Below are 15,009 nucleotides of genomic sequence, written 5' to 3' on the forward strand. Positions count from 1 at the left end.
CAAAAGTACTTACTGACAAAGGCTAATAAGCATTCATCTAGAATGATTCCTAGAAACATTTTAAAAAGTCAATAATGTGGAGAGTTTTTGTAAGATGTTTCTTCCATCAACCAATGAAGAAACACATTGGTACTTTCCCATGATGAGTGAGTGCTTCAGGATCTCTTGCACTTACATGTGCAGCAGAGTACTGTAATGGAAGCATGCTGGGTCCATAACCCAGAGGTAGGCAGATTGAAACTATCCTCTGCTATATGCATTTTTTTTGTTAATTAAAGTAATCCAAAACTGGGATTGATATTTTTGCTCTTTTATTTTTACTTAAAGTACAATAACTTTTACCATTTTAATTTGTTTTAATAGTATTGTTTTCTTTCAAAAATCCACTTAATTTTCTTTACCCGATTATTAAAATGGTAATTGACAAAAACAAACTACATTGTCACCAGAAGAGCAATACAAAATGTACAAGTGATATATTAAAATCATCTTTCCAGCTTGAATTTCAATGATGCATTGGGGCAACGATTTTGTGAGAAACATCTTCACCCTTAAATAAAGATTTTCTTAATTCCTTACCTGTGTGCTAATTAGATATCACCTTGTTTTCACATTAAACAGACTTCCACATGCGAAAGCAGCAAGGATGCAGTGGCGTTAATGTTTCCTGGTGTCAACCTGTATTATTTCAGTAGACATTGAAATGAAGATGCATCTTGCTGCCTTTCCAATGAAGCAAGTTTAATTTAGTAATAGGTGAAAAACCATCCCTACAAAGGTGTTAATCAGAGACTTGTCTTTGTGGACACTTTTCAGAGAACAAATTTGTTAGTGTAAAAATAAAGCCAGAAAATGAAGAGCTGTTTAATCACTCAATTGGATTTTTCTGCCAGCATATTTCTTTTTCTCTGCAACCCACTGCTAAATTGTTCTTCCTAGCTGTTTTTATAAAATCACTGAATCAAATCTAACTCTGATTACATTAGAGAAGGCCAGGTACCCTACACCATAACAGGGGGTTTGAAATTTTGACTTGTCTACTTAAAGATCACCAAAATCTGATAACAAGGTCAATTAAGTCCTGATTGAACCACCAACCTTTTGGTTAATAGCCTTACACACTAACTGATTGCGCCAAAACAACACTTTGCAAAAGAACATACTGACAAAGGCTAATAAGCATTCATCTAGAACGATTCCTAGAAACATTTTAAAAAGTCAATAATGTGGAGAGTTTTTGTAAGATGTTTCTTCCATCAACCAATGAAGAAACACATTGGTACTTTCCCATGATAAGTGAGTGCTTCAGGACCTCTTGCACTTACATGTGCAACAGAGTACTGTAATGGAAGCATGCTGGGTCCATAACCCAGAGGTAGGCAGATTGAAACTATCCTCTGCTATATGCATTTTTTTTTGTTAATTAAAGTAATCCAAAACTGGGATTGATATTTTTGCTCTTTTATTTTTACTTAAAGTACAATAACTTTTACCATTTTAATTTGTTTTAATAGTATATTGACAGTATTGTTTTCTTTCAAAAATCCAATTAATTTTCTTTACCCGATTATTAAAATGGTAATTGACAAAAACAAACTACATTGTCACCAGAAGAGCAATACAAAATGTACAAGTGATATATTAAAATCATCTTTCCAGCTTGAATTTCAATGATGCATTGGGGCAACGATTTTGTGAGAAACATCTTCACCCTTAAATAAAGATTTTCTTAATTCCTTACCTGTGTGCTAATTAGATATCACCTTGTTTTCACATTAAACAGACTTCCACATGCGAAAGCAGCAAGGATGCAGTGGCGTTAATGTTTCCTGGTGTCAACCTGTATTATTTCAGTAGACATTGAAATGAGGATGCATCTTGCTGCCTTTCCAATGAAGCAAGTTTAATTTAGTAATAGGTGAAAAACCATCCCTACAAAGGTGTTAATCAGAGACTTGGCTTTGTGGACACTTTTCAGAGAACAAATTTGTTAGTATAAAAATAAAGCCAGAAAATGAAGAGCTGTTTAATCACTCAATTGGATTTTTCTGCCAGCATATTTCTTTTTCTCTGCAACCCACTGCTAAATTGTGCTTCCTAGCTGTTTTTATAAAATCACTGAATCAAATCTAAACATCAGAGAAGGCCAGGTACCCTACACCATAACAGTGGGTTTGAAATTTTGACTTGTCTACTTAAAGATCACCAAAATCTGATAACAAGGTCAATTAAGTCCCTGGGTGGGATTGAACCACCAACCTTTTGGTTAATAGCCTTACACACTAACTGATTGCGCCACAGCGACACTTTGCAAAAGTACTTACTGACAAAGGCTAATAAGCATTCATCTAGAATGATTCCTAGAAACATTTTAAAAAGTCAATAATGTGGAGAGTTTTTGTAAGATGTTTCTTCCATCAACCAATGAAGAAACACATTGGTACTTTCCCATGATGAGTGAGTGCTTCAGGATCTCTTGCACTTACATGTGCAGCAGAGTACTGTAATGGAAGCATGCTGGGTCCATAACCCAGAGGTAGGCAGATTGAAACTATCCTCTGCTATATGCATTTTTTTTGTTAATTAAAGTAATCCAAAACTGGGATTGATATTTTTGCTCTTTTATTTTTACTTAAAGTACAATAACTTTTACCATTTTAATTTGTTTTAATAGTATTGTTTTCTTTCAAAAATCCTATTAATTTTCTTTACCCGATTATTAAAATGGTAATTGACAAAAACAAACTACATTGTCACCAGAAGAGCAATACAAAATGTACAAGTGATATATTAAAATCATCTTTCCAGCTTGAATTTCAATGATGCATTGGGGCAACGATTTTGTGAGAAACATCTTCACCCTTAAATAAAGATGTTCTTAATTCCTTACCTGTGTGCTAATTAGATATCACCTTGTTTTCACATTAAACAGACTTCCACATGAGAAAACAGCAAAGATGCAGTGGCGTTAATGTTTCCTGGTGTCAACCTGTATTATTTCCGTAGATATTGAAATGAGGATGCATCTTGCTGCCTTTCCAATGAAGCAAGTTTAATTTAGTAATAGGTGAAAAACCATCCCTACAAAGATGTTAATCAGATACTTGGCTTTGTGGACACTTTTCAGAGAACAAATTTGTTATCATAAAAATAAAGCCAGAAAATGAAGAGCTGTTTAATCACTCAATTGGATTTTTCTGCCAGCATTTTTCTTTTTCTCTGCAACCCACTGCTAAATTGTGCTTCCTAGCTGTTTTTTTTATAAAATCACTTAATCAAATCTAACTCTGATTACATCAGAGAAGGCCAGGTACCCTACACCATAAGAGGGGGTTTGCAATTTTGACTTGTCTACTTAAATATTACCAAAATCTGATCACAAGGTCAATTACGTCCCTGGATGGGATTGAACCACCAACCTTTTGATTAATAGCTGAACACACTAACCGATCGCGCCACAGAGACACTTTGCGAAAAGTACATACTGACAAAGACTAATAAGCATTCATCTAGAACGTTTCCTAGAAAAACTTTAAAAAGTCAATAATCTGGAGAGTTTTTGTAAGATGTTTCTTCCAGCAACCAATGAAGAAACACATTGTTACTTTCGCATGATGAGTGAGTGCTTCAGGATCTCTTGCACTTACATGTGCAGCAGAGTACTGCAATGGAAGCATGCTGGGCCCATAACCCAGAGGTAGGCAGATTGAAACTATCCTTTGCTATATGCATTTTTTTTTGTTCATTAAAATAATCCAAAACAGGGATTGATATTTTAGCTTTTTTTTTTACTTAAAGTACAATAACTTTTACCATTTTAATTTGTTTTAATAGTATATTGACAGTATTGTTTTCTTTCAAAAATCCAATTAATTTTCTTTACCCGATTATTAAAATGGTAATTGACAAAAACAAACTACAGTGTCACCAGAAGAGCAATACAAAATGTACAAGTGATATATTAAAATCATCTTTCCAGCTTGAATTTCAATGATGCATTGGGGCAACGATTTTGTGAGAAACATCTTCACCCTTAAATAAAGATTTTCTTAATTCCTTACCTGTGTGCTAATTAGATATCACCTTGTTTTCACATTAAACAGACTTCCACATGAGAAAGCAGCAAGGATGCAGTTGCGTTAATGTTTCCGGGTGTCAACCTGTATTATTTCAGTAGATATTGAAATGAGGATGCATCTTGCTGCCTTTCCAATGAAGCAAGTTTAATTTAGTAATAGGTGAAAAACCATCCCTACAAATATGTTAATCAGATACTTGGCTTTGTGGACACTTTTCAGAGAACAAATTCGTTAGCATAAAAATAAAGCCAGAAAATGAAGAGCTGTTTAATCACTCAATTGGATTTTTCTGCCAGCATATTTCTTTTTCTCTGCAACCCACTGCTAAATTGTGCTTCCTAGCTGTTTTTTTTATAAAATCACTGATTCAAATCTAACTCTGATTACATCAGAGTAGGCCAGGTACCCTACACCATAAGAAGGGGGTTTGAAATTTTGACTTGTCTACTTAAAGATCACCAAAATCTGATAACAAGGTCAATTACATCCCTGGGTGGGATTGAACCACCAACCCTTTGATTAATAACCAAACACACTAACAGATTGCGCCACAGAGACACTTTACAAACGTACATACTGACAAAGGCTAATAAGCATTCATCTAGAACGTTTCCTAGAAAAACTTTAAAAAGTCAATAATCTGGAGAGTTTTTGTAAGATGTTTCTTCCATCAACCAACGAAGAAACACATTGGTACTTTCCCATGATGAGTGAGTGCTTCAGGATCTCTTGCACTTACATGTGCAGCAGAGTACTGCAATGGAAAAATGCTGGGCCCATAACCCAGAGGTAGGCAGATTGAAACTATCCTCTGCTATATGCATTTTTTTTTGTTAATTAAAGTAATCCAAAACTGGGATTGATATTTTTGCTCTTTTATTTTTACTTAAAGTACAATAACTTTTACCATTTTAATTTGTTTTAATAGTATATTGACAGTATTGTTTTCTTTCAAAAATCCAATTAATTTTCTTTACCCGATTATTAAAATGGTAATTGACAAAAACAAACTACATTGTCACCAGAAGAGCAATACAAAATGTACAAGTGATATATTAAAATCATCTTTCCAGCTTGAATTTCAATGATGCATTGGGGCAACGATTTTGTGAGAAACACCTTCACCCTTAAATAAAGATTTTCTTAATTCCTTACCTGTGTGCTAATTAGATATCACCTTGTTTTCACATTAAACAGACTTCCACATGCGAAAGCAGCAAGGATGCAGTGGCGTTAATGTTTCCTGGTGTCAACCTGTATTATTTCAGTAGACATTGAAATGAGGATGCATCTTGCTGCCTTTCCAATGAAGCAAGTTTAATTTAGTAATAGGTGAAAAACCATCCCTACAAAGGTGTTAATCAGAGACTTGGCTTTGTGGACACTTTTCAGAGAACAAATTTGTTAGCATAAAAATAAAGCCAGAAAATGAAGAGCTGTTTAATCACTCAATTGGATTTTTTTGCCAGCATATTTCTTTTTCTCTGCAACCCACTGCTAAATTGTGCTTCCTAGCTGTTTTTATAAAATCACTGAATCAAATCTAACTCTGATTACATCAGAGAAGGCCAGGTACCCTACACCATAACAGGGGGTTTGAAATTTTGACTTGTCTACTTAAAGATCACCAAAATCTGATAACAAGGTCAATTACGTCCCTGGGTGGGATTGAACCACCAACCTTTTGGTTAATAACCATACACACTAACTGATTGCGCCACAGCGACACTTTGCAAAAGTATATACTGACAAAGGCTAATAAGCATTCATCTAGAACGTTTCCTAGAAACATTTTAAAAAGTCAATAATGTGGAGAGTTTTTGTAAGATGTTTCTTCCATCAACCAATGAAGAAACACATTGGTACTTTCCCATGATAAGTGAGTGCTTCAGGACCTCTTGCACTTACATGTGCAGCAGAGTACTGTAATGGAAGCATGCTGGGTCCATAACCCAGAGGTAGGCAGATTGAAACTATCCTCTGCTATATGCATTTTTTTTTTTGTTAATTAAAGTAATCCAAAACTGGGATTGATATTTTTGCTCTTTTATTTTTACTTAAAGTACAATAACTTTTACCATTTTAATTTGTTTTAATAGTATATTGACAGTATTGTTTTCTTTCAAAAATCCAATTAATTTTCTTTACCCGATTATTAAAATGGTAATTGACAAAAACAAACTACATTGTCACCAGAAGAGCAATACAAAATGTACAAGTGATATATTAAAATCATCTTTCCAGCTTGAATTTCAATGATGCATTGGGGCAACGATTTTGTGAGAAACATCTTCACCCTTAAATAAAGATTTTCTTAATTCCTTACCTGTGTGCTAATTAGATATCACCTTGTTTTCACATTAAACAGACTTCCACATGCGAAAGCAGCAAGGATGCAGTGGCGTTAATGTTTCCTGGTGTCAACCTGTATTATTTCAGTAGACATTGAAATGAGGATGCATCTTGCTGCCTTTCCAATGAAGCAAGTTTAATTTAGTAATAGGTGAAAAACCATCCCTACAAAGGTGTTAATCAGAGACTTAGCTTTGTGGACACTTTTCAGAGAACAAATTTGTTAGCATAAAAATAAAGCCAGAAAATGAAGAGCTGTTTAATCACTCAATTGGATTTTTCTGCCAGCATATTTCTTTTTCTCTGCAACCCACTGCTAAATTGTGCTTCCTAGCTGTTTTTTTTTATAAAATCACTGATTCAAATCTAACTCTGATTACATCAGAGTAGGCCAGGTACCCTACACCATAAGAAGGGGGTTTGAAATTTTGACTTGTCTACTTAAAGATCACCAAAATCTGATAACAAGGTCAATTACATCCCTGGGTGGGATTGAACCACCAACCCTTTGATTAATAACCAAACACACTAACAGATTGCGCCACAGAGACACTTTACAAACGTACGTACTGACAAAGGCTAATAAGCATTCATCTAGAACGTTTCCTAGAAAAACTTTAAAAAGTCAATAATCTGGAGAGTTTTTGTAAGATGTTTCTTCCATCAACCAACGAAGAAACACATTGGTACTTTCCCATGATGAGTGAGTGCTTCAGGATCTCTTGCACTTACATGTGCAGCAGAGTACTGCAATGGAAAAATGCTGGGCCCATAACCCAGAGGTAGGCAGATTGAAACTATCCTCTGCTATATGCATTTTTTTTGTTAATTAAAGTAATCCAAAACTGGGATTGATATTTTTGCTCTTTTATTTTTACTTAAAGTACACTAACTTTTACCATTTTAATTTGTTTTAATAGTATATTGACAGTATTGTTTTCTTTCAAAAATCCACTTAATTTTCTTTACCCTATTATTAAAATGGTAATTGACAAAAACAAACTACATTGTCACCAGAAGAGCAATACAAAATGTACAAGTGATATATTAAAATCATCTTTCCAGCTTGAATTTCAATGATGCATTGGGGCAACGATTTTGTGAGAAACACCTTCACCCTTAAATAAAGATTTTCTTAATTCCTTACCTGTGTGCTAATTAGATATCACCTTGTTTTCACATTAAACAGACTTCCACATGCGAAAGCAGCAAGGATGCAGTGGCGTTAATGTTTCCTGGTGTCAACCTGTATTATTTCAGTAGACATTGAAATGAGGATGCATCTTGCTGCCTTTCCAATGAAGCAAGTTTAATTTAGTAATAGGTGAAAAACCATCCCTACAAAGGTGTTAATCAGAGACTTGGCTTTGTGGACACTTTTCAGAGAACAAATTTGTTAGCATAAAAATAAAGCCAGAAAATGAAGAGCTGTTTAATCACTCAATTGGATTTTTTTGCCAGCATATTTCTTTTTCTCTGCAACCCACTGCTAAATTGTGCTTCCTAGCTGTTTTTATAAAATCACTGAATCAAATCTAACTCTGATTACATCAGAGAAGGCCAGGTACCCTACACCATAACAGGGGGTTTGAAATTTTGACTTGTCTACTTAAATATCACCAAAATCTGATAACAAGGTCAATTACGTCCCTTAGTGGTATTGAACCACCAACCTTTTGATTAATAACCATACACACTGAGGCAGCACAAGGGAACTCTCGAAAGAAGAACAAGGCTAGAGGAAGAACTGAAACAAAGAAATCTGACTTTTACTAGAGCTGACCAGAGGAAAGCACAAACACAGTCCCCCACTACCACAAATAATGCAGTTGAGTTTCCCACATTTGGGGAAATCACATGGGTCAGCATACCCAGAATGCAATGAATGAACCTCACCCTGGGAGAACAATCTTCAAGACCATGGTCTCTCCTATGCAAAATAAGTATGATTTGGGATAGGGCTGGGGAGGGCCGCTGCTCAGGCACATCTCTGTCAAGTAAAGGAGATTCAACTGAGGCAGCACAAGGGAACTCTCATCTGGGGACAACAACTGCAGGGAGAACACATATTTTCAGATGAACATGGGAGGGCAGAAGGCTGCCTAATACTGAAGCACCCCCAAACAACAAACCAAATGCAACAACTAGTGCAAGCATTCCTGGGGGAAGGCCTGCAGCAGATGGATTTGCATATGGTGATGCCATCCAAGCAGTGGGTCAAAGTTGGCTTCAACCCTCGTCTGCATATGAAAAGAGAAAAGGGGCGTGCAGGGCATGGCGGCCTTTTGCGGCGCTTGGATGACCCCTAGTTCGCATTACACACCTCCACCCTCCTTCGGTGTGGGGCTCATGTTGGCTATGCCCCAGCCCCTGAAGCATTCAAGCTGATTTCTTGCAGCAGCTGGGCACTGTAACTGCTCCAGAGCTGCTCTGTAAGGCAAGTAAAAGGGTGTGGGCCCTGCAGCACTACCTGTAGTTTGCATTGTGCGTTGGAAGGCACGAAGTAAGCAGACGGGAGAAGTCAGGATAGTGCGCAAGGGCATAGAAGGGAGCGGCTCAAGAAAAGAGAAGTGGAAACAGACAGCAAACTAGGCTGGAGAGAGACCTGAGACAAAGAGATCTGAATTATACGAGAGCCGACCAAGGGAAACACAAATTATGCAGTCAAGTTTCCCACATTTGGGGAAATCACAGGGGCAGCACAACTAGAGTGCAATGGGTGAGCCTTGCCCTGGGAGAAGCACCTTCATGATCATAGTATCTCACCTGGCAGGTAAGTAGGAGTTGGGCTAGAGCTGGGGAGGGTCGCTGCTCGGGCACCCCCCTGTCAAGTGAAAGAGATCCAACTGAGGCAGCACAAGGGAACTCTCGAAAGAAGAACAAGGCTAGAGGAAGATCTGAGATAAAGAAATCTGATTTTTACCAGAGCTGACCAGAGGAAAGCACAAACACAGTCCCCCACTACCACAAATAATGCAGTCGAGTTTCCCACATTTGGGGAAATCACAGGGGTCAGCATACCCAGAATGCAATGAATGAACCTCACCCTGGGAGAACAATCTTCATGACCATGGTATCGCCTATGCAAAATAAGTATGATTTGGGATAGGGCTGGGGAGGGCCGCTGCTCAGGCACATCTCTGTCAAGTAAAGGAGATTCAACTGAGGCAGCACAAGGGAACTCTCATCTGGGGACAACAACTGCAGGGAGAACACATATTTTCAGATGAACATGGGAGGGCAGAAGGCTGCCTAATACTGAAGCACCCCCAAACAACAAACCAAATGCAACAACTAGTGCAAGCATTCCTGGGGGAAGGCCTGCAGCAGATGGATTTGCATATGGTGATGTCATCCAAACAGTGGGTCAAAGTTGGCTTCAACCCTCGTCTGCATATGAAAAGAGACAAGGGGCGTGCAGGGCATGGCGGCCTTTTGCGGCGCTTGGATGACCCCTAGTTCGCATTACACACCTCCACCCTCCTTCGGTGTGGGGCTCATGTTGGCTATTCCCCAGCCCCTGAAGCATTCAAGCTGATTTCTTGCAGCAGCTGGGCACTGTAACTGCTCCAGAGACGCTCTGTAAGGCAAGTAAAAGGGTGTGGGTCCTGCAGCACTACCTGTAGTTTGCATTGTGCGTTGGAAGGCACGAAGTAAGCAGACGGGAGAAGTCAGGATAGTGCGCAAGGGCATAGAAGGGAGCGGCTCAAGAAAAGAGAAGTAGAAACAAACAGCAAACTAGGCTGGAGAGAGACCTGAGACAAAGAGATCTGAATTATACGAGAGCCGACCAGGGGAAACACAAATTATGCAGTCAAGTTTCCCACATTTGGGGAAATCGCAGAAGCAGCACACCCAGAGTGCAATGGGTGAGCCTTGCCCTGGGAGAAGCACCTTCATGATCATAGTATCTCACCTGGCAGGTAAGTAGGAGTTGGGCTAGAGCTGGGGAGGGTCGCTGCTCGAGCATCCCCCTGTCAAGTAAAGGAGATTCAACTGAGGCAGCACAAGGGAACTCTCATCTGGGGACAACAACTGCAGGGAGAACACATATTTTCAGATAAAAATCTTGGTCATGCTCTGGTTTCTCTTCAGAACGAACAAATCTTTCGCCTTTTACTAAAGATTTCCGTGGAGAGGAGCAAAACCGAGTTTTATCTCAATTTTTGCATGCCCCATCTTTTTGGGGTTTCTTTTATCGGTTTAAAGATAGAATGAGTGTGCTTTAATGTAAGCTCATTTGCATAGAAATGACAGTAAATGTTTGTTTCTTTTCAAACAGAACTTTCTTGACCATGCTACTTGCTTGAAAGATCTGGGAGCACATGGAATACAGTACAAACCATGCTTATAGCAAGGAGAAGACAGGTGAGAAATCTGCTTTCTTTCAAATTGGGCGCTCACTTTGATCTGAATAAGGACTGCTGGCACGGCACTCAGGCGACAGGTGGAATCTTGGTCATGCTCTGGTTTCTCTTCAGAACGAACAAATCTTTCGCCTTTTACTAAAGATTTCCGTGGAGAGGAGCAAAACTGAGTTTTATCTCAATTTTTGCATGCCCCATATTATTGGGGTTTCTTTTATCGGATTAAAGACAGAACGAGTGTGCTTTCTTGTTAGCTTTAATGTAAGTTTATTTGCATAACAATGACAATAAATGTCTGTTTCTTTTCAAGCAGAACTTTCTTGACCATACTAATTGCTTGAAAGATCTGGGAGCACATGGAAAAGAGTACAAACCATGCTTATAGCAAGGGGAAGCCTGGTGAGAAATCTGCTTTCTTTCTTTCAAATTGGGTGCTCACTTTGAGCTGAATGAGGACTGCTGGCACGGCACTCAGGCGACAGGTGGAATCTTGGTCATGCTCTGGTTTCTCTTCAGAACGAACAAATCTTTCGCCTTTTACTAAAGATTTCCATGGAGAGGAGCAAAACTGAGTTTTATCTCAATTTTTGCATGCCCCGTCTTATTGGGGTTTCTTTTATCAGTTTAAAGATAGAACGAGTGTGCTTTAATGTAAGCTCATTTGCGTAGAAATGACAGTAAATGTTTGTTTCTTTTCAAACAGAACTTTCTTGACTATACTAATTGCTTGAAAGATCTGGGAGCACATGGAAAAGAGTACAAACCATGTTTATAGCAAGGGGAAGCCTGGTGAGAAATCTGCTTTCTTTCTTTCAAATTGGGTGCTCACTTTGAGCTGAATGAGGACTGCTGGCATGGCACTCAGGCGACAGGTAGAATCTTGGTCATGCTGTGGTTTCTCTTCAGAACGAACAAATCTTTCGCCTTTTACTAAAGATTTCCGTGGAGAGGAGCAAAACTGAGTTTTATCTCAATTTTTGCATGCCCCATCTTATTGGGGTTTTATTTTATTGGTTTAAAGATAGAACGAGTGTGCTTTAATGTAAGCTCATTTGCATAGAAATGACAGTAAATGTTTGTTTCTTTTCAAACAGAACTTTCTTGACCACACTAATTGTTTGAAAGATCTGGGAGCACATGGAAAAGAGTACAAACCATGTTTATAGCAAGGGGAAGCCTGGTGAGAAATCTGCTTTCTTTCATTCAAATTGGGTGCTCACTTTGAGCTGAATGAGAACTGCTGGCATGGCACTCAGGCGACAGGTGGAATCTTGGTCATGCTCTGGTTTCTCTTCAGAACTAACAAATATTTCGCCTTTTATTAAAGATTTCCGTGGAGAGGAGCAAAACTGAGTTTTATCTCAATTTTTGCATGCCCCATATTATTGGGGTTTCTTTTATCAGTTTAAAGACAGAACGAGTGTGCTTTCTTGTTAGCTTTAATGTAAGTTTATTTGCATAACAATGACAGTAAATGTTTGTTTCTTTTCAAACAGAACTTTCTTGACCATGCTACTTGCTTGAAAGATCTGGGAGCACATGGAAAACAGTACAAACCATGCAGTATCACAAGAGCCTTTATTTGATCTTTCATGAAGATAGAGCAGAATTGAGGACACGTCAACAATTTCTGCCGAAGGTGGTTCATCTTTCCACATGGTGCCTTTGGCCACTGACACCTTCGTTGAGTCAAAGTCTCTGGCTGTGGTCAGAACTTTGAAAATTTATGTCACCAGAACGGTTCAGATTAGGAAAACAGAGGCTCTGTTTGTCCTGTATGCTCCCAACATGATTGGGTGTCCTGCTTCCATGCAGACCATTATGCGCTGGATCTGTGGTAAGATTCAGCATGCTCATTCCACGGCAGGATTGCCGTTACTGAATTAGGTGAAGACCCATTCTACTAGAAAGGTGGGTTCATCCTGGGCAGCTGGTCGGGGAGTCTCGGCATTGCAACTTTGCCGAGCAGCTATTTAGTAAACACTTTTGCTAAGTTTTACAAGTTTGATACCTTGGCTGATGATAACCTCAAGTTGGGTCATTCGGTGCTGCAGAGTCGTACGCACTCTCCCACCCGTTCAAGAGCTTTGGTATAACCCCATGGTTCTTAATGTGACCCCAGCATCCTCTAGGTCGTATGAGAAAATAGGATTTTAATACCTACCGGTAAATCCTTTTCTCTTAGTACGTAGAGGATGCTGGGCACCCGTCCCAGTCCATACTGTGTCTGCAGTTATTACTTGTGGTTATACACATGTTGTGTTACGGTTCTGGTCAGCTTTTTGCTGCAATTGTTCATGCCGTTGGCTTGTGTTCTGTTGAATGCCACGTTCTGCGGCATGCTTAAGGTGTGAGCTGGTAAGATGCTCACCTTAGTTTAACAATAAATCCTTTCCTCGAAATGTCCGTCTCCCTGGGCACAGTTCCTATAACTGGAGTCTGGAGGAGGGGCATAGAGGGAGGAGCCAGTTCACACCCTTTGAAAGTCTTAAAGTGCCCATGTCTCTTGCGGATCCCGTCTATACCCCATGGTTCTTAATGTGACCCCAGCATCCTCTACGGACTAAGAGAAAAGGATGCCCTTGTGTACTATCCTGACTTCTCCTCCCGTCTGCTTACTTTGTGCCTTCCAACGCACAATGCGAACTACAGGTGGTGCTGCAGGGCCCACACCCTTTTACTTGCCTTACAGAGCAGCTCTGGAGCTGTTACAGTGCCCAGCTGCTGCAAGAAATCAGCATGAATGCTTCAGGGGATGGGGCATGGCCAACATGAGCCCCACACCAAAGGAGGGTGGGGGTGTTTAATGCGAACTAGGGGTCATCCAAGCACTGCAAAAGGCCGCCATGCCCTGCATGCCCCTTTTCTCTTTTTATATGCAGATGAGGGTTCCAGCCAACTTTGGCCCACTGCTTGGATGACATCACCGTATGCAAATCCGTCTGCTGCAGACCTTCCCCCAGGAATGCTTGTACTAGTTGTTGGATATGGTTTGATATTTGATGGTGCTTCAGTATTAGGCAGCCTTCCGCCCTCCCATGTTCATCTGAAAAGATGTGGTCTCCCTGCAGTTGTTGTCCCCAGACGAGAGTTCCCTTGTGCTTCCTCAGTTGAATCTCCTTAACTTGACGGGGGAGGGGCTGCCCGAGCTGCCACCCTCCCCAGCCCTATCCCAACTCATACTTATTTTACATATTAGATCTCTTGATCATGAAGATTGTTCTCACAGGGTGAGGTTCATCCATTATATTTTAAAATAGGAAGGTACAAATTACATATTTGAATTGCATCTATGTGCTGGATTCAAATGTCCCCCCCCCCCCTTCCTTTCTCAATTGTGCCCGTCAGCAGCTATTCTAAGGTTGCTGCCAATGGGTGTGACACATTAATTTCTTCTGTGGGGTACACTGGACTCCACAAGGATTCACATTGGGGTGTAGAGTAGGATCTTGATCTGAGGCACCAACCGGCTCAAAGCTTTTGACTGTTCCCAAGAAGCTCAGTGCATTCTCCTCTATAACCCCGCTTCCATGAACAGGGAGCTCAGTTTGTAGTTGGTGCCTTCAGTAGCAGGCCAATTAACAGGGGCCTGCCTCAGGCAGCCTATTCTTAGCTATTAATTTTGACAAGAAAAGAAGAACTTGTTTTATGAGAATCTACAAGGGCTGCAGCAGGCTAGGCCTAATAGACATCTTTACTGCAGCTTCATCACTCCCAGCGGCGCTGTATACTCCCGTGCCCTGGTTGCTGGGTCACTGCAGCGGAGGCTCCGGTTTCATCCTAAGGTCAGTCACACACACACCACCCTTCCGGATCACGAGGCCGCTGATGAAGGGGAGCGAGGCCGTAGGGGGTGGGCCGTGTGCGCACTGCGGTGGACACTGATTACTGGGCAGCCGCTCCACTAGCCACCAGGTACAGTTAAGGAGCACAGGTCTGGGGGTTTTTCTCCTATATTAACCCAATTTTGTACTGCCCGCAGCGCATTGTGATAGGTAATAGGGCCTGATTCAGGTTGGATTGCAATCGCAATAAGCGATCCAACTGCAAAAATTGCTAAGAGCATACGCATGTGCCTGCATTTTCTGCGGCACCCCGCAGAGAATGTGATCGCCTCTGCCTGTCAATCGGGGCGGGGAAGGGGGGGAGAGGTGGGTCAGCAACACTCCATTTCCAAGTCAGGGATGGAGCGGTGCGGGGGCAAGGCTTCA

General features: G+C 40.2%; 9 non-coding genes across 9 annotated transcripts; 5 read left to right on the top strand and 4 right to left on the bottom strand.

Moving 5' to 3' along the window:
- Positions 1–8,214: 8,214 nt before the first annotated feature.
- On the bottom strand, positions 8,215–8,378 carry LOC135008613 (U1 spliceosomal RNA). Its single transcript, XR_010208266.1, has one exon. It is a non-coding gene; the product is annotated as a U1 spliceosomal RNA (small nuclear RNA).
- Positions 8,379–9,049: 671 nt separating this feature from the next.
- LOC135008885 (U1 spliceosomal RNA) lies at positions 9,050–9,212 on the bottom strand. Its single transcript, XR_010208497.1, has one exon. It is a non-coding gene; the product is annotated as a U1 spliceosomal RNA (small nuclear RNA).
- A 152-nt stretch (positions 9,213–9,364) lies between these two features.
- On the bottom strand, positions 9,365–9,528 carry LOC135008594 (U1 spliceosomal RNA). The gene has a single exon (XR_010208248.1). It is a non-coding gene; the product is annotated as a U1 spliceosomal RNA (small nuclear RNA).
- Positions 9,529–10,199: 671 nt separating this feature from the next.
- LOC135008776 (U1 spliceosomal RNA) lies at positions 10,200–10,362 on the bottom strand. Its single transcript, XR_010208423.1, has one exon. It is a non-coding gene; the product is annotated as a U1 spliceosomal RNA (small nuclear RNA).
- Positions 10,363–10,506: 144 nt separating this feature from the next.
- Positions 10,507–10,622, top strand: LOC135008913 (U5 spliceosomal RNA). The gene has a single exon (XR_010208515.1). It is a non-coding gene; the product is annotated as a U5 spliceosomal RNA (small nuclear RNA).
- Positions 10,623–10,892: 270 nt separating this feature from the next.
- LOC135008906 (U5 spliceosomal RNA) lies at positions 10,893–11,008 on the top strand. The gene has a single exon (XR_010208508.1). It is a non-coding gene; the product is annotated as a U5 spliceosomal RNA (small nuclear RNA).
- Positions 11,009–11,294: 286 nt separating this feature from the next.
- LOC135008943 (U5 spliceosomal RNA) lies at positions 11,295–11,410 on the top strand. Its single transcript, XR_010208544.1, has one exon. It is a non-coding gene; the product is annotated as a U5 spliceosomal RNA (small nuclear RNA).
- A 274-nt stretch (positions 11,411–11,684) lies between these two features.
- LOC135008941 (U5 spliceosomal RNA) lies at positions 11,685–11,800 on the top strand. The gene has a single exon (XR_010208542.1). It is a non-coding gene; the product is annotated as a U5 spliceosomal RNA (small nuclear RNA).
- Positions 11,801–12,075: 275 nt separating this feature from the next.
- On the top strand, positions 12,076–12,191 carry LOC135008960 (U5 spliceosomal RNA). Its single transcript, XR_010208560.1, has one exon. It is a non-coding gene; the product is annotated as a U5 spliceosomal RNA (small nuclear RNA).
- The last annotated feature ends 2,818 nt before the right edge of the window (positions 12,192–15,009 follow it).

This window comes from Pseudophryne corroboree, unplaced genomic scaffold (assembly GCF_028390025.1).
Source record: "Pseudophryne corroboree isolate aPseCor3 unplaced genomic scaffold, aPseCor3.hap2 scaffold_223, whole genome shotgun sequence".
NCBI lineage: Eukaryota > Metazoa > Chordata > Amphibia > Anura > Myobatrachidae > Pseudophryne > Pseudophryne corroboree.